Source organism: Atractosteus spatula (genome assembly GCF_055471065.1).
Source record: "Atractosteus spatula isolate fAtrSpa1 chromosome 10 unlocalized genomic scaffold, fAtrSpa1.hap1 SUPER_10_unloc_9, whole genome shotgun sequence".
NCBI lineage: Eukaryota > Metazoa > Chordata > Actinopteri > Semionotiformes > Lepisosteidae > Atractosteus > Atractosteus spatula.
The window spans coordinates 284,380-303,483 of record NW_028296629.1 but is presented as its reverse complement, the minus strand read 5'-3'; the positions used below and the strand labels follow the sequence as shown (position 1 = coordinate 303,483).

Here is a 19,104-nt window from a genome sequence, read left to right as displayed (position 1 = left end):
TTATTCTGCCTTCCTACGCACATATGAATTTTCTTTCACACAACAGCTCGCATGTGTGGTAGGGTATTAGCGCCAGGGATAAAAAGAATGATGTTGGCTTTTAAATGATAAACCATTTGCGTTTATACAAAATCACAATGCGTTGTCGCAGACATTGGGACATACTCTGTTTAAACACCTGTCGTTTTCTCTTATATTGGCTCCTGTGCTTCGGTCCATTCGGTCCATTCGGTCCAAAAAGTGGATTTTGCACCTGCGCCAGTGCTGTAGTGGTATCATACAGACGCCCATACAAATCCATCACACGCTGAAAGCTCCGGAAGGCAACATAAAATATTGCTCTGTCTGTTGGTGGATTAGGTATGCACGCTTTTTTCAATGTAAAATACAATGTAAAAAGATCAAATTTGATTTAAAATCGATAAATGTAAAAACCAAAAAAGCTCATGTTTTTTATCTAGTTTTATCTTTATCTATATCTATATCTAGTTTTTCAAAGGTCTTTTAAAAAGAAAGTTTATCGCGATTGTGAAAGTTAGAGAAGGTGTACCAGCACGTGCCTTCATATCTCGCCTGTAGCTGCGAGAAGGTTAAAAGCGCACAAGTAATCTGTCTTTCGTCAAAATAATTGCTGGAGCAGCAGGACGCAGAGTACCATCCAGCAGCTGTAGATGGTACTCTCAGTCCGGCTCCCAGCAGAATCCATTCTGGTTTGGTTACTGTCAGACTGGGCGTCTGAGGCTCTTCGGATCACAACGTGAAAAAAAAAAGAACAAAAAACAATTGCTCACATCGTGTGATTTCCACGAGAGGAAGGGAAGATATCACTTAAAAAAAACAGAACTGAATATTTGGATCCGGGGCCTCATACTTATCAAATTATTAAAATAATGATTATTAAAATATCAGATTGTGTTTCTGCAACATTTCGTGCACAGTACGCCGAATTTAACAATAAAACAACAGTCACAGTGAGGGCTTTACACGCAGACTGGGGTATTTTCCCTTTTTATATTTTTGCCACTTTATATCGAACCTGTTATACTCCCAAAAGTGCACAGTAGCTTGTAAATAAAAACGTACAATTCACCGCTGGTATAAACAGATGTGTGCCTTGTTTGCCTTTGTACGTTAAAAACACAAAAAACACAAACTTAATAATATAACGATACAAAATCAATACCAAATCATAAAGCCAATTAAGTACATATCCTTTCCTTTGAAAACAGAGAACACCTTTATATCTACAAAAAAAAAACGTGACATTTGTATATACTTTTGAATTACAAAGCAGACAGAGTACTCCCTTAATTCAAAGATCAGATTTTGGCCAAAACAAGACATTCAGACGGGAGTTTAATTCGGAACAAGAGCCTCTGCTTCGTGGTTTATTGACCTTTTGATCAACGTCTGAGTGAAAAAGATTTGCTATTTTAACTGTTTGATTAAAGTTCACAAGAAGCACCTTTCTTCGAGCTGGAGTCAAACCAGCAACCTAAGGATGCCTCACCATTTCCACTACAGTCCTCCGCTCTACCAACTGAGCTATCGAAGGGAAGTGGGGAATACTGTTTACCTTGAATTTAAGCCACGAATCAGGTTTCTAAAGTATGAACTTCCGGGGATATTACAAAATGTTTGATGGGGCATCAATCGTTGATCAATCGTAGCAGGGGTGGCGCACCGTCACTGTACCCAGACGGAAGGCAAGCACCTGTTTCCCCTGGACTGCAGCAAGCTGTCCCATCACGGTCTTCAGCTGCAGGCCGGAGGCCTCCCATCCTGGGGGGTTGGTGCCCTCGGTGTCGGGGAGGACGCCAGGCCGGAGTAGGGTTACCGATGAACCGGTGTCGAGCAGGGCCAGGCAGGGTTGGTCCTCGATTCGGCAGTGGAGGTACAGGCCCTGGCTACAGCTGACTCGCCCCACAGTGGCGTGCAGGGCGCCGGTCTTCACAGCGCTCTCCGGAGCTGGGGTTGAGGTGTTCCAATGGCGGCCGTCCCCGCGCTGAGCCGCCCCGTTCCCGTTTTCCGATGCCGATGTAATTGTGCGAGGCTTTGGGGCCCGGCAGTCCCGGGCTCGGTGTCCCCTCTTCCCACAGCCTTGGTAAAACCAAAACCGTTGGTCAGCTGGCAGGGCGCACTGCATCTGCTGGTGCTTCCAGCCACCCCAAATACGGCCTCAGCCCATGTAGCAAGGGCCAAGGCCTGCCCCAGCGAGGCTGGCGCGGCCAGCTGTACGTGGCGCCGCAGCTCCTCAGGTGAGAGGGCCTTGAGAAAGGCCTGGAGAGCCATCTCCTGCTGCGCCTCCTGGGGGAAAGCTGGGTATCCTTGGCGGGCGAGGAACATGACATCAGCGGCGACCGAGCCCAGTCGCTCTCCTGGTCGGCGCCGCCGTAGGGCCGGCCTCTCCCGCATCAGGTCAGGCGCCTCCTCCACCTCCAGCCGGAGAGCTGCTGCCAGTGCTGCATATTCTCCTCTGTCCTCCTCCGGGACATCCAGGAGCAGCTGGCAGGCTGCTCCTTCCAGCGCCACAGCCAGGTGGCTGGCCATCTCTGCCCGGTTCCAGCCATTCGTTCGGGCCGCGAGCTGGAACTGCCTTAGGTTTCCCAAGGTGCTTCCCAGTCGTAGAGACCGGGTCGCACCTGCGCTGATGAGTGTGGGAATCGCTGGTCGGCTCCGGCAGGGAGGGTATCTTCTCTCTGGGGTATCCGCTGGCCAGGAGTAGCAGCCAGTTGCCCCAATTCTACCGGCAGAACCACTACTGAGTAGCCCTGGTAAGGGCTGTGGCCACCTGTCGCACCCAGGAGCTGCTCAGGCTCCATATGTGCGCTGCCGGTGGGTTCTGTCTCTTTTAGAGTCAGCCAGCGCTTGACAGAATCGGTTAATGTCTGCCACGGTTTGTTCATCCTGCCCGCTTCTGACACCAATGTAGCGTTTACAGGTTCTTCTCAGGACAAAGGACCAATGGAGATGAGATAAATGAACCAAGCGATAGCTTTATTCTTTATCAACCACACAAAACCAAACACAGAATATACACACACATGAGGAGACTGACGGAGCACGTAAACATCTTCAGGGTGGTAATTACTTAACAACAAGCTACAGATGCAGCCATTCAAAATGCGCGGGCGATACCGCATTATTTTCCGGTACGCTGTACGCAGTCTACCTCAAGTTACCGGTAAATACCGCGAGTTACCGGTAAATACCACTAGTTACCGTAAATTCTCCTATAATACGACAAGCAAAATAATAGTATCCGGAATTTCCGCAAGGTGGAGCTAATAAAGCTCAACCTCTCATGTTTGAGCTGTGGCCATCAAAGTCTTTAACGGAGATATTACTAATAGTATTAATAATGAATGACCTTGGACAAGCTGTAAGTGTAAACTCAAAGTATTGCCCTGGTCAACATTCTTTCTTTCATTGACCGTCTTTGTAAAAATAACACCACAGCATTTCACAATCACGCATTTGTTTCCAATCATGCAAAGTACAGTAATTTTTGAGAATCGATTCACCATGCCTTTCACATGCTCATAAAAGAGATTGATTTAGGAACATTAACATATTACCGTATAAAAACTGTACTGTATACTGTACAGTATGTATATGTATATTTAATGTCTTAACTGTGCCCGTTTAAGTATTGAATATTCATATCTAATTTTACCACTGAAGGGAAATCTTAGTAGCTGAGCATAAAAAGAATAGGAGCATACTGCAACGCGTGTGAAGGCCATAAACGATATTAATTTTGGAACATAAACATACAGTATATGGCTGGTCTCGGTACTTTAAAGAAAACATACACGAAACATGGTTTCATTATGACCAGAATCGGTCTTGAGATATTTTTAACTTGATTTACAGTATTTGAGAGGTATGTCTTAACACCGATACTACAGTACGTAAATACTGCTCACGTATATGTTTCTAGGTTTATATTATGCATTTCATACGGTCAAATTACTTTTGAGAAACTAATAAGAAGCGCGAAACGATATGCCCAGGGCGTTTTAGTTTCGTTTTGTGCTGGGACTCTGCTTTAACAATGTCGCCGTGGATTGATTAGAGATATCAAGTACATACAAGTCATTTTTTAAATGTTGTAGTTCGTCTTGTAAAAATGTTACGAGTACATCATCTATCAACAATTACACAGGTTCTGTTTCCATATTGCGGATTTTGGTTACATAATATTATTTTCTAAATTTCACGATGAGAATATATGATTTGGGCAAACAGAGCCGCAAAGAAGTACATTATGGGTTGTTGTTTTTTTTTTTTGCAGTTTTATCTAGAACAAGCGATGCTTAAACCTTTGTCTGATTCTTGTGAAACTATCCACACGACAGTTACAGTACCTAGGAGTTGACTTCAGTGATGTCACTGATGGGATGTTTCTAAAAATCCATCCTCTGTAAAACATCTTCTCTAGTTCTGCATATGTATTCGCTAATGAAGCTGTGTGTTCTGAGCCTGGATCTCTACGTTTCTGTATGAACCAGCTTAGAGGGCTAAAGACAGCTTGTGTTTAAATTGAGTGTAAGGTAATTTATGCTTCTAAAGTCATGGTCAGCATTTATTATTGTACTGTGCTGTAAACTTGTTCTGTGCCTAGTCACATTATTTTATAGCGTTTTTATAGCGTTATCAAATCTGGTGGCGCTGTGTATTAGTTTCTTGACTCCCATGTCACATGGTCTGTGATTGAATCCCATGGAACTATGACTTTATTTTTTAACAAACATTTCTTTGAAAAAATGAAACGTTTCTCTTGGTCAGAGATTAAATAAAACCTCACTCGCACCAAACAAATTTATATTTCTACATATCACAACATGATCGGATTGAAGTCTTTTTAATAACAATGACTAGTCACCTATGCGTTACAAAATAAACATTTATATTGATTTGAATCGCGTTTTGATTTAAATCGTAAACGCGTGTTTAAATATATGTGTTTAAAGGCGATATACTGTATAAAAGCGCTGATTCTTATGGAGTGTGTTCCGCCGGGGATTCAAAAAATTTATTTTTTTAATCGCGTATCTAAGGAAAATTGCAGTATAACTTTGTTAATGCACAAACAGTGGTATGTTACATTATAATTTGGGTGTCTCCTCTTGCCAGAAAGCTCTAAATTGCATTTTGAGTGCGGTTTTTGACTTTTTCTAAATTGCAACCCATAATTAAAGCTGATAAAGCTTAGACTAACTGTATTCTAAACTGTATTACAACGTAAATTGCAAAAATGCACTTGGAATCTGTCCAAGCCCTCCTACGAAAATTATTTAAACTGCGACACTGATCATTCATCTCTAAATAAACTTTATTTTATATAGCGTTTTAGGCGAATAGGTAATTAGATTGCTCATAAACCTAATCGCTTTTTCTACATAAACACAGCGTGATTGCTCTCTGAAAATGCTTTTCCTTTATATTTAGGCTCAGATTTCAACTTTAGATCGCATTATTATAAACTTTCTTGGAAAACTGTATTTTATGTAAACCATGTTTGCTATTAATTCATTTAGGGCTAAAATACGTTCATTGTCTTCCAATCGAGTCGAGTTGACATTAGAAGCTTGCCACTCCCGGACTGTTACACCAACACATTAGCATGTTAAAGCGATTTCATTGAGGAGCCCAGCTACCAGTTAACACTGTACTTCCTACTTTGAAAATAGCTGTGAAACCGGTTTAATTCGTCACAGCCAGCACTCCTGCAGAGAGGGGGTTGTAGTCGTAAAGTAGAAGCAGGCGAGATTTCCAGCGAAAGACACCTCCCCCCCCCCCACTCAAAAACCCAGTAAGCAGTAATGCTTTATGTTGAAAATTGAGGTGGATTTTGTTTATGATAAAGAGGAGAAACTGGGATGGGAGGAGGGTTTGGTTTTGCATAAGGGGCGGGACTATGATAATTGGAGGAATTTGCGAGAGTATAATGGTTTGATATATTTGATTTTGTATTGTGGTTGTTATCTATGTTTTTGGTTGGTATTATGTTTATATGGTTGTTTTTGTTGGTTGGTTGTTATTATGGTTATTAATAATACGATCTATAGTTGAAATCTGAGCCTAAATAAAAAGAGAAAGCAAGTGATTAGGTTTATGAGCAATCTAACTACTTATTCGTTTAAAAAGCTATATAAAATAAAGTTTATTATTAATTTGCTGGACAGAGCGGTGAACATTATTATGCAAGACAAAGATAACGATCCTGATCAGTTTAGAAATCTGTGTCAGGTTTTTACTTCTTAAACTTTTAAAATACACGTTTCGAATAGAAAGAAATCCTCTTCCTGGTACAGTCGCATGAAGAGAGAGGCAAAACAGCCCTACACAGCCCTGTCGCAGTACACGAATATAATCATATCGTTATTAAATTCTTTAGATACGCGATTCCATATTATATTAGCAGAAAAGCTTAAACTACCACTTTTTCACATGCTATTTCAAATGTTAGTTAAATTTAATTTATTTATATATTATATATTTATATCTCTGATGGAAACGTCTCATTTTTCCAAAGAAATGTTTGTTCACAACGGCGACTGTCAGAAGATAGGACACAGTGGCTCAGGCACCCGCTGAATGGAAAAGGGGCACTTTAATGTTCTGTATGGCTAATACTAAAGCCAATACTAATATTCAATACTTTAATATCCTTTTCTGTATGTTTAACAATAGTGGGTACTGGCCTAATTCGTCCCTGCTCCCGTTGTTAGGTGTTAATGTGTTGTTAAGTGTGAATTTGTAGCTGTTTCCCTGGGGTCTGGCTTTTTTTCTGGAAAACCATAACTGGTCTTGTCCAGATTGACTGTCGGCGCCCAGGTCTGATCTTTGTCTTCTAAGATCTCTGTGTACAGTGGAACCTCCTGTCCAGCCAGCACATGTCCACAGACATTCACAACAGCGACATATCATAAAACGTTTGCACATATAGTGTGCAAAAATGCACTTTATTTACTAAAAATAAGACAGAGATACTGTATCAATTTATGTTGCATTAGCCTGATTATGATTAAAAAAACACATATAATTAAACACGCGTTTGCGATTTAAATCAAAACACGATTTAAATCAATATAAATGTTTATATTGTATCGCATACTGTCCAGCCTCCATTTCTCTATACAAATTTACTCTATTACACACACACACACAATAGAAGCAGGAAGCAGAAGCAGGGACCGTTTCCCGCAGAAGGGAAGAAGGTGACTATTCATTGTTATCAAAAATGACTTAGAATTGATCATGTTGCGATATTTTGAAATATAAAAGTCAATTGATTGTCCATAATATCGCTATTCTATTTTTTCGAAGAAATGTTTGTTAAAAGAGAAGTCCAGCACCAGCTGGAATTGAACACACAATCTGAAAATTGCTAATCAGGCACGTAGACCAGTAGGCTACAACACAACTCGCATGATAGGGAGGCGAAACAGCCCTACATAGCCCTGTCGCAGTACACGAATATAATCATATCGTTATTAAATTCTTTAGATACGCGATTCCATATTATATTAGCAGAAAAGCTTAAAACTACCACTTTTTCACACGCTATTTCACATGCTAGTTAAATACTTCGATGCTTGAAATGTTTAGGGAGAAATGGAATACCGGTGTGTATTTTTCTTTTAAAGTACCGATTCCTGGAATCTGACTGGCTGACACCCTTCTGAAGTGGTTCCATAAAATCTGGTATACGGAAAAGAAAGCGTTGATAAAAAAAGCCTGGATTCTCATGTATCTCATACAAGTATCTTTTAATACAGTCTTTGCTGTGCTCTTGAGGATCCTTGTGATATTTTGAGCTCTAGTTGAATGATAAGTGTCACATTTTAAATCATTTTCGTAGTTAGAAATTATGAAATGCCCTGTTAAAAGCAAGGGAGTTTTTATGCCCGTTGAAGTAAAACAAAATGCCTGACAAAATATGGCTTGGACAGATTTCAAGTGCTTGTACAAATGTGCTAAAGAAATTATACTTTGAGTATACAGCTTGTCCAAAGTCATTCATTATCAATACTATTAGTAATATCTTCAGTAAAGGCTTTGATGCATAAATATTTCTGATAAAGGTAGGTTGTGTACTTTTGTCCAGCTGAGCAATCTTGCTTTCATAAAATATATACGCGATTCAAAATTATATTCCCTTTTAATCAAATTCTAAAAGTATGCCTGTTGACTCCAGTATCTCTTTAGTTAAAGACTTTGATGCTTAAAATGTTTAGGGAGAAATGAAATACTGGTGTGTATTTTTTCTTTAAAGTACCAAGACCAGCCATATACTGTATGTTTATGTTCCAAAATTAATATCGTTTATGGCCTTCACACGCGTTACAGTATGCTCCTATTCTTTTTATGCTCAGCTACTAAGATTTCCTTTCAGTGGTAAAATTCAATATCTACAACGGGCACAGCAAAGACGTTTACTGTAAGTCTTTCTACGACAGACCAACGGACCACGAGTGCCCCTGTCGGTCAACCAATCACGTACTGCGGTGCCTCGCGTCATCTTGCGTCACAATGCGCGACGCCACCTGCAGTACGTGTCTATAACACGCACTTTGAATGGCTGCGTCTGTATGTGATCAGCTGATATTAAATAGGACTAATACGAATCAATACAATTGATGTCTGGCAAAGGCAAATAACCTTTGTACATGATCTGGAATGTGACTGGTTAAATTTCAGCACAGTTGCTACCCCCTTTATAAAGGGTGTGCACACGTATACAACCAAGACATTGAAGGTTTTTTTTTTATTATTGTTCCAAAAAATGTTCCATTTGTTTTCTTTCTTAAATGTTGTTGATTAAAGGATCTTATTAAATGTGAAAAAATCTGATTGTGAAAAGGTCAAATTCTTTGTGAAAAAATCAGTAATGTGAGGAAAGATGAATTGTGGGAGTCCCTTGACTCCTCGTGTCGTACTGTATTTCTCTCTCATTCTACTGGGAGTGGCGCCGTCACTTCTGGATAAAGTCCGTCAGTGGTCATTCCAGACGGGTCAGGTACGACTGCGCTTCGGAACAAGAAGAGACGTGACTTGCAAGAATCCCGACAGTATCGCTTTTCTTGTGGGGCCTGGATAGCTCAGTTGGTAGAGCATCAGACTTTTAATCTGAGGGTCCAGGGTTCAAGTCCCTGTTTGAGCGGTTGTGCTTTTCTTCAATCTATTGTGAATGTCATTCTAAATCATCTTTTATCTTTCCCTCTGCTAGCTGTACTGTGGTTATTTTAAATGTTCATCACTTGTATTTTCTTTAGTGTTTCCTTTCACAAACCGAAAATGTTCAAGGTGATCTTCTCACCACACTCCACGTAGATAAATTAAAAGAAATCACAGTAGAGTAAAGGACACGCAGTGAGGAGCTCCCGCAGTGAGTACTCTTGAATACGACAAGAGGAAAGGCACACTGCACATCTGCGGAACATCGCAAAGTATTTTTTTTTTATTAAAGGTTCAAGGAAACCTGAATATGTTTGCTAGAAGTATTTCAGAATCACAGTCAAATCGAGTACGATTGCTGCACAGATCTGCCGTGTTGAAATTAGAATACTGTTTGTGCGCTGTTCAAAGCTTTTCTAAAACTACAGAGATACGTTTCGGAATGCGTCTTCCTGTAAAAATAAAATCTCTACACGGGCGCTATAAGCAGAGTCTGAAGCTTGCTTAACAGAAGAACTATATTCAGAGGGCCAAAGAAGTGAATATTTCACCAAGTGAGAGAAAGCATCTCGAAAAAAGGAGGTGCAGTCTCTTCCATGGAGCATAACACCACAAAGTCAGACTACAAGTGCTGAAAAGCTGCTATCAAGCGTAACCCTGGTCGAGCGCTCTAAGGAGCTGGATTAAAGCTCCATCTCTTCGAGGGCGTGAGCTGGAATCCCACTGCTGCCCAGTATCTCCTTGTTAAGAATCATGGTTTTGTTGTTGTAGATTCTGCGCGATTAAATCAGTTTCAATAGAATTCATTTGAACAGTCATATTTGTTTTATTCCTCCTACCATGGCAATTTGTGCTCAAAGATGGAACTTTTTTGTATTTTAAAAAACATGCTAGCCTTGATGGGAAAGTAAGTGGAACTGCAGGCGTGGTGGCCAAGTGGTAAGACATCGGTATCAATTAGGTCAATAATCTGTTAAATATTTTATGCCATTTTTTCCATAGATGTTCACATTGGAACAGTGAGAAAGGTGTGCCTGGATGCACTTGAACCATCACCTTACTATAATTTTAGTCCCAACCTGGCCGCACTAAGCAATTGTACCACAGAGACTCCAAAGAGTCTGTTTTCTCCATTTGCAGTTTTGCGTAAAAAATAATCTGCACTTTTAAGCAAGTATTGTATTTCAAATTTTGCAAATTTCTTGAAAAACGTTGTTTCAGAGAGAAACTGAGTAGACAGGAATAGCCCAGTCAGTAGAATATCGAACTTTTTATCTCTAGGTCACTAGTCAGGCGACTGGTTTTCTTGCAACTACTGTGAACCTGCAAAATAGATGGTCTTTTGTCCCTCAGTTTTCAAGTTGTTCTATGAATGTTTAAAATGTTCAATATTTTTTATGCTCTTAAGCACTTTCCGTCACAAAGTTTATGGTGTTCTTGGTGCTGTGCTGCACATCGATAATGCAGACGAGAGCACAGGTAACAATACAGGACAAGCAGTGAGGAGCTACTGTAGCTTTCAACTCAGTGCAGAGTCCAGAGGGAGGCCTAGGTCGCTAAACGATCAACAGATATCTAATAATGACGTTCACAAAGGTGACAATACATTTTTTTCAACATATCCTTACATTTACCTGTACAGCACAACATATTTTCTATACCCTCAAACCCCCAATGTAACGACTTTCTCCTGAGAAACACAAGTATAGAGTGAAATCACAATAACTTATACAACAAATCTATTCAAACGCCCAGATATGACAGAACACACCCCTTTAAATATGTATTTCCTTCATTTCAGTTTTCTTCCCTCCCCAGGATACCTGAAAATTCACTGTCACATATTAAAGGCTGTACATGTAATACATCTACTAATAAAGATGGACATTAAAGTTAATTATTAAAAAATTACACTTTTCATTAAGACATGTATTGATAAAATTATTGTGAATAGTTGTGGTGTCTGGAAAGCAATTTTTGTTAAATATAACAATTTTCAAGCGAGTGGTGCATAAGCTTGTTATTTAGTGACTAAATTATTTCCACTGCATTCACAACAGTTCGAAATGTGTTCACTTGTTCTGCATAGCCTGCTACTGAGTTGTTTTCGGAACTGAAATCTATAAGAACATTATTTAAGATGCACCATGGCCCAGAATCGTTCATTGGGACTAGGATTAATATCAATTGAAAGTACTCCCAAATAAAAGATTAAACCTGAATATTAAAAGAGCAGGAAAGTATTAAAACAACACCATAACGTCTTGACTTCCAATCTTCTTCCTGGTTCAGGCCATGTACAGTAAAATGACAATAAGTGGAGTTATGCCGAGGTTGAAAGTTTAAGCCTCACCTGGAGCACCCTGGTTTTCTGTCTTGACAAAAAAAGCGTTTTGTTCCACAACGGTGTGAAATGATCACGTCTTTACTCTACTTCTCTCTTGTAGCAAAGCAGCTCTTGCTAGGTGAGCATTTGCTCCGGTAAATTAGGTCACTTTTCATGTTAACTCACTTCTTCTAAACACAACATTTCCTGGTGCACGTTTTCTCTATGAAAAAATACATTGTCCCTTACATGATTGCTCGTTTTTTTTCATCAAAGAGTACAGAAAGAATAAAGAAAGGAAAAGTGTCGTAAATGAACTCTGCCGCCCGTGGGAGATGTCAAGCGCATTGGACATGAAAAGTGCCCGATAAAAGCCATTTCTGTACCTTTCTCTTAGTGTCGGGGCACCTATTGAATGTAAAGGAGGCAACGTGCTCAGCCAGCCGACTCAGCGCTTACTGAACGCAGGTGTCTCAGAGCGGTGTGTCCAAGTGGAAGTAAAAGAGGCGAATGCTGCCGGCGTCGTGGCTTAGTTGGTTAAAGCGCCTGTCTAGTAAACAGGAGATCCTGGGTTCAAATCCCAGCGGTGCCTGTCATCCTGTCTTCGCGCACCGTTTATTGTTACAGACAATATTCTTCAGCATTATGTTTAAATGAAATGTTCATTTCGTTTTTGGCACGACTTGTTTTTCAAGAAATCCACACATTGCGAAAGATAAATTGCTCATCTTTCTTATCAGTGCAAAAGAATTACTGCCAGCAGGCAAGAAAATGACAACGATTTTTTTTTTTTACTTTAGCCAAAAATCTGTGAATGTAGAAAAAATACGACGTGTGTCAGTTTCTATGGCACACTCAGTCAGGGTGTCCTTCAGTTAAACACAACGTTAGTAGATCAAACGCACCCAGAGACACACTTCGAATTAATCCGATCTAAACATTACCTTCTCTAAATGTGATTGAGTTTCTTTCCACGTCCTTAGCCATCTTGATGCTTGCAGAGATTTTCAACTTTTGACACGAGTCAAACTACAAGTAAATAGTTGAGTACCTAAGTCAATATCACCGGGAATGTGAATATAAATGTAAACATCAATATTTCTGCTGTCTCCTGAGAAACACAAGTATAGAGTCAAAACACAATAAATAATGCTAAAAAAACTGTTCAGTTAACACCCAGATGTGACAAAACACATTTAAGACTTGCATCCCCTTTAAATATGTATTTCCTTAATATCAGTTCTCTTCCCTCCCCAGGATACCTGCAAATTCACTATCGCACATTAAAGGCTGTGTGTAAGTCTTACATGTGTTCTGTCACATCTGGGTGTTAAATTAATAGATGTGTTGTGTTATTTAATATGATTTGACTCCACGCTTGTGTTTCTCGGGAGACAGCAGAAATATTGGGGATTTGCGGCTACAGAAAAGAATGTGAACTTTACAGGCAAAAGTAAGGTTACGTTAAAGAAACAAAAACTTATTGTCACCCTTTTCAACTTGATTATTTAAGACATTTGTTCGGAATAGTATATCTTCTCGTGTCTGTGGCTGTTGTCCTACAATAACGGTTGTGAAATAGCAGGAATGTGCGGAAAGAATCGGGATGGAACAGAAGACTCATCTAGTTGATAGTAAGGTTGTGTAGGACCGCACACACTACGATGTCAGTGTTGAGTAGCGTGGTTTAAAAGCTTCTTCACGAACCGGGAAGGAGTAGAAACCTAAAGTCTTCTTATCCGTAATCAGACACGTTATCCATTGTGCCACTGGCGTTTGCATCGCATTCCCATACAGCACCACATTGAGTTCAGAGCAGCTAGTAATACTGTACATCGCCACGGTCAACATTTTCTCAATTAGATTCATGTGTTTTGTACGTGTGTCTAATTACTCCGTCTTTCATTATGTCTGGTTTAAAATAATGTATCTTTAAAACAGACAAAGGGTTTATGAGTCTCCCTGAAATTCACACACGAAGAATAAAAGATATCGCGTTTAAAAAGAATACAAAGATGCCGGCGATAGAAAACGGAGAGTCTTAAGTGCGCGCTATCACTGAACTAAACTCCCGATCGGTAACTTGTCGGCGGGTTTTTAATTGTGTTAGGAAGCGCAAACAGTCAACAGTGTACATTTTAAAGGTCTAAGCAAAACAATCAGACTTGAGGATTAATCAGAACAGGAGCCTCTACTTCTTTGTATACTGAGGTTTCGGGTGAACATCAAAGTGAAAGACAAATTCGAAATTTTCACTTTTTGATTAAGGAACAAGAAAACACCATCATTTGAACTGGATTCAAACCAGGGACATAAGAAACGCCTGCTGTTGTTGTCTACAGTCTTAAGAGCTAGCAACTGAGCTATCGAGAGGTCGGAAAGTAAATGTTTTGTCACACGCGTAGCCCAATGCAGTGTAGTGTTCCTCTTTATTTAAATCCCAGTTCGATATCAAAATACTCACTCCCATAGTCTCGTTTAGTAGAAGAAATGGACCAGGCTTCTACTCTATAAACGTCCATAGTTCTTATAAAACATTTGAAGGGACATCGGTGCAGGCAGAAATCGACTCTTTTTCTAGTGGGAACAGGATCACATAAAAACTTTCTTTTGAATTGAGAAGAGGATCATGGTGACACTCAAAACATACTTGCCTTTGCTTCTTTCGAGGACGAATGGATTATTGAACTGCAAACATCGGAACATCGGATCAAATCTCTCCACTACTGCAGTTGCTTCTTTGAGAGTTTCTTCAAATATTTCAACTGAAGGTCAAATTCAATCTTACGGATTTTGGTTTTCTTTTGATCGAAATTGTATTAAAATCCGAGCCTCTTTCACAGTTGTATAATACTTTCCCCTGCATCCTCAGATAAAAATTCTAAATACCACAAAGTTACAATATATGGAATAGCATTTATTTTTAAATGTATTTTAAAATTTGCATTTATTTAGAGCTACATTTAGTGCTAGGTAAAGATAACATTGCTAATATTGATGGAGTACAAATGGAAGATGGATTTATGAGCTAAAAGTGCTAAAACGCCTCTTGTAACAACTAAGGACTCGTAGCAAGATTTATTTTCAAATCCAATCTTTGCTATTGCATTGCGTATTATGTAAACACGACCAGTTCCGGTTTCTGGTGCGTGCATTTTTTTCAAACTGAAATTCACAAGAACATTTTTCAAGATGCGCCATGTCCCAAAACCGTTTATCAGGACTACTATTAATATCAGGTGAAAGCAGTACAAAACATAAATTTAGCCGAAATATTAAGAGACTATTGTCTGTCAGCTACTAAGCCATGTTCAGCCAACGCTAGAAATATTGCTGCTCTCCTAAAGTAGCAAAAGACCGCCAACCCAACTTAGAAACAGAACACAAAGGCTCAAACCGACGGGAGTGGGATTCGAGCCCACGCGTGCAGAGCCCAATAGATTAGCATTGCAAATTCGTGCCAAAACTATTGAGATACATCAGAATCGTACCTGTATTTCTTTGGATTTTAGGAAATTTATTTCAGCGTGTTTATTTTTTCTGCCTGTGATCTCGGAAAGAAAGACCCACTACCTGTTCACCGAAATATTCTGGGAGTTTGCTGTGGTTTAAGAGGAGTGTATGAAGGTAATAAAGGAGGGAGGACACGTGAATTGTATAGCTGCTGAACCCGGACACACACCGTCTCCAGCTACTGTTGGAGATTTACAGTTCAGAAAACTGCTGTCTCGAGCAGAAACTGATCTTCCTGCTTTAGTCAAGGTTATTGGAATCGGAGGTTACCGTGGGGTATAGCGCTTATATCTCTCTTCTCTGGCTAAACGGACAAGTTTAAGTTTACAACTGTAAAGTATAGAAATAGACAAAAAAAAAGCTAAAATACTTCAGTAAGGCCGAGCAGATAGGAAAGTTTAATAAAATGTTCTGTAAATCAATTTCCCTCGATTTCCGAACTCTCTGTTCGAGCTCTGATATAATCTCTCTGCTCCTGCCGCTGTCACTGGGAGAGTGACTACATTCGGTAGGGCTACAGGTTGATTTCACAATGCCACATTTAATTAAATAAAGGATAAACCACAAGGAAAACAGATATGTTTTAATAAATCTTCTTCTGGCTTTATATTTCGGTCTTTCACATTGGAATACATACTTTGCAGTAAATCTTTACTCGATTACAGGCAGCCCGAACGTAAGGGAGAATCGAAGCCTATTTGACTTTCTGCTAATCACATTGAAGTGTTCACGAAGCATTTCCCTGCCCATCATGTGCCCGCAAAACGGTTTATCCGTTTTCCTCTTCCTGTCATTGTCAGCGAGCGCAACAAGAAGGGAAAATGCAGGACAGAGAAAAGGTATTATTTGTCAGGAGTGGGATTTGAACCCACGCCTCTATTCAGAGACTAGAACACCCAAGCAATGGAAAGACAGGAGCCCTTGAGTCTGGCGCCTTAGACCGCTCGGCCATCCTGACGAACTACGTTCAGATTTCTTAAAAGCACCAGTAGTTCACTAAACTGAGAAATGCTTTGCTGGATAAACGTAAAATTGCCTGTTGTAGCCTAAACGGACCGGGAAATTAAATATTCGGATCGATTCAGAGTGTGCTTTACAGCCTTCTTGTAATATTTTGATCTGCTAGGGCGCAGTCGTTTTTACAATCTGGATTATTTCAAAAAGACCGACATCAGTGTAATACAGCTTTCACGTTTGGGAACAGACCTTGTATTGTACATTTCTTATAGGTTTATTTTCCTGATTGCAACATACTGTGAAGCATAGAAGCCAGCTGCATAAATCTCTATTACACGTCATTTATGAAGGCGTTTCAAATAGCAGCCACTGCAGGATTAACGCTTTTGGAGCATGTATTATATTGTAAATAATCTTATTTAAATAAGCTTAAATTCGCATACTGTTTTTCAGACAGCGCAAACCAGTCTGACCTCCTACAACTTTCTGTGCCGCTGAGTAGATCTTAAAACAGCTGCAGCCAGAGTAGCCGTAATGGCAACCCACTGCTTTGAGATCGGCTTTTCTTATTCTGCAGAACCACCGGCATCGGAATATACTGATCCGCATAAGAAGCGCTTTCGGTTTCTGATCGTTTTTATTGAGCGCTGCTCTAACTTTACATTTTGCTCGTACTAGTTTTTCCCATGAAAAAAGACATTTCCCTCATTACATGATTTCACTTTTTTATTTTCAACAAGTAGAAAGAAATAAAATATAATTCCATATAAGAGACACAGGTTGGATGGTTGGTGGTCTAAGGTGTTGCGTTTAGGTTGCAGCTTTTCCTGGAGACCTTTGTTTAAATCCTACTTCTGACAAAGTAGAAACGAAAAAATCCCTAAGTAGAAAGCATCTCGCATTTCACGTGTTTAATGTTAATTGTCTCAGCGGTTGCCTCGGTGAATGATGGATCTTCTCTCTTGCAGGGTGACGGCAAACTTCTTCAGAGAGGGGATCTCCCACGCACGGCTTTTCTTCATCAAAAGCGGAGACAAAAGAAACAGACTTCAAACTGAAATTAATTACTTCTTGATCGTTTATGACCGTCTTTAAAAAGCTGAGAGAAGGCGAAAACGTCTTTCGAAATGAGGAAATGTCTGCTGACAGTAAACACAGCTCCTCTTTAGTACTGTGCTAAGTACCCGTTTGTTGCGCGGCAGAACGGGGTACGTTTCTGTGACAGGGCCCTGGTTTATTTTTTTTAAATAGTTGAATCATATTGAAATGTTAAACAACGGAGATAAAGTCGCTGTTGACCAGGATGGCCAAGTGGTTAAGGCGTTGGATTTAAGACTTAATGGACAAATGTCCATGTGGGTTCAAACCCCACTCCTGGTAGAGTCTTGTAAATATTTTGAAGTGAGAGGTAACTTTTAAGACTTACACTCTATTTAAATGTCATTTTACTTAATTTCAGTTCTCTTCACTCCCTGGGATAACTGAACTCACAATCGCATACTGAAGGCTTTATATGCATTATCTGTGATACAGCTTCTAATAAAGACGGAATGAAACTGTATTAATAATAAATGACATTGTTTTAAATAAACGTGTATTGATAAACTTCATAATTAATAAAAGTGGTGTGACAGGAAAGCAAATTAAATATTACAATGATATTCCAAGCAACTGATGCGTAAATTCATTATGTCGTGACAGTTTTATTCCCACTATAAAGGGTAATATTCTAATGTGATCCAGTGTTCCGCTTAGTCTGCTTCTGAATTTCTTCATTTCAATCAGTCCTCTATTTCAGTAACCTCTAGAGGGCTCAGGATTGAGTTCCTTGAAGTTAAGAACAGGTTAATTAAGGAGCTGCAGGCTGAGTTCGTTGTAGTCTTAAATTCAAGAATTCTTCGATTTTAAGAAAAAAGACAGGTATGTTTTGTGTCTCATGGTGATCCTCTTCTCGATCCAAATGAAAGGTTTAATATGATCCCTCTAGAAAAAAAATAAGTCAATTTCCGCCTGGAGTGATTGATGCCCCATCAAACATTGTGTAATATTCCTGGACGTTTATACAGTAGAATCCTGGTTCGTGTCTTAAATTCAAGGTAAACAAGACTAAGGAAACGAGTTGGAAACTTGATGTTAAACTGGGATTTAAATCACCCGGAACATGACACTACATTGGGCAGTATGTGTAAAGAAACAACTCCTGTCATCCCTTCGATAGCTCAGTTGATAAAGCGGAGGACTGTTGTGGAAACAGCGTTGAATCCTTAGGTCGCTGGTTTGACTCCGGCTCGTAGGAAGGTCCCTTTTGTGTACTTTAATCAAAGACAATAAATAATTTTCACTCAGACGTTGATCAGAAGCTCAATAAACGACGAAGCAGAGGCTCCTGTTCCGAATTCCCCTCACATCTGATGGTCTTGTTCTAACCGAGATCAATCTAAAGTGGTACAAGGGATTTTAACAAATCTGTTCTTTGAATTCAGGGACTGCTCTGTCTGCTTTGTGCTGACCACATTTATATGTCTAAGGTATGTGTTTAATAGAAGTATATTCTACATCTTTTGCCCACTGGGCCAATTGCTGTTCACGAGCTCCTAGCCCCACTTGTTCCCAGTGGAACCAGCCTGAAGCAGCAGAACAGAGGTTTTGTTTCATTATATTGTCTGCTGTTGTAAAACAAGTCATCCCTTAGGGATAAAAACTCTCCCTCGAGTAACGCGTCTCCCGTATTTGCCCCATACGCCCAGGGCTCATCTCTCAGCTGAGTGATCAAAAGCTGAGCTCCAAGATTCTGAATTTCATGTTGGGGTACAACAGACCCTGCTGTGAGATTGGGCAGGGGAGAGCTGGTTGTGCTCCTGAACTAGTCCCTCCTCTCTTAGTTATTCCTGTATTTGCATCACAGTCTATAAACTCCATCAGTGCCCTATTGCTTTTCTTCCAGTTCCCATATTTTGTTATAAAAACAGCTCTGTTGAGTTAGGTATCTAACTCAAATTTCACAAACCTATCCAAAACGAGTTCTGGTACAATTCCTTTTTTACTTGAAGGTCTTTAGCTTAGTTGGCAAGACCTGGGTTCGAGCCTATACAGTGAGGCATGAACTAGGGCGGGAGCGACAA

General features: G+C 39.9%; 5 non-coding genes across 5 annotated transcripts; 3 read left to right on the top strand and 2 right to left on the bottom strand.

Annotated features, from left to right (window-relative positions):
* Positions 1-1,467: 1,467 nt before the first annotated feature.
* On the bottom strand, positions 1,468-1,555 carry trnay-gua (transfer RNA tyrosine (anticodon GUA)). Its single transcript is given in 2 exon segments — positions 1,468-1,503; positions 1,519-1,555. It is a non-coding gene; the product is annotated as a tRNA-Tyr (tRNA).
* A 7,544-nt stretch (positions 1,556-9,099) lies between these two features.
* trnak-uuu (transfer RNA lysine (anticodon UUU)) lies at positions 9,100-9,172 on the top strand. The gene has a single exon. It is a non-coding gene; the product is annotated as a tRNA-Lys (tRNA).
* A 2,858-nt stretch (positions 9,173-12,030) lies between these two features.
* trnat-agu (transfer RNA threonine (anticodon AGU)) lies at positions 12,031-12,104 on the top strand. The gene has a single exon. It is a non-coding gene; the product is annotated as a tRNA-Thr (tRNA).
* A 3,768-nt stretch (positions 12,105-15,872) lies between these two features.
* trnal-caa (transfer RNA leucine (anticodon CAA)) lies at positions 15,873-15,983 on the bottom strand. The gene is made up of 2 exons: positions 15,946-15,983; positions 15,873-15,918 (listed from the first exon to the last, which is right to left on the bottom strand). It is a non-coding gene; the product is annotated as a tRNA-Leu (tRNA).
* A 1,296-nt stretch (positions 15,984-17,279) lies between these two features.
* On the top strand, positions 17,280-17,362 carry trnal-uaa (transfer RNA leucine (anticodon UAA)). Its single transcript has one exon. It is a non-coding gene; the product is annotated as a tRNA-Leu (tRNA).
* The last annotated feature ends 1,742 nt before the right edge of the window (positions 17,363-19,104 follow it).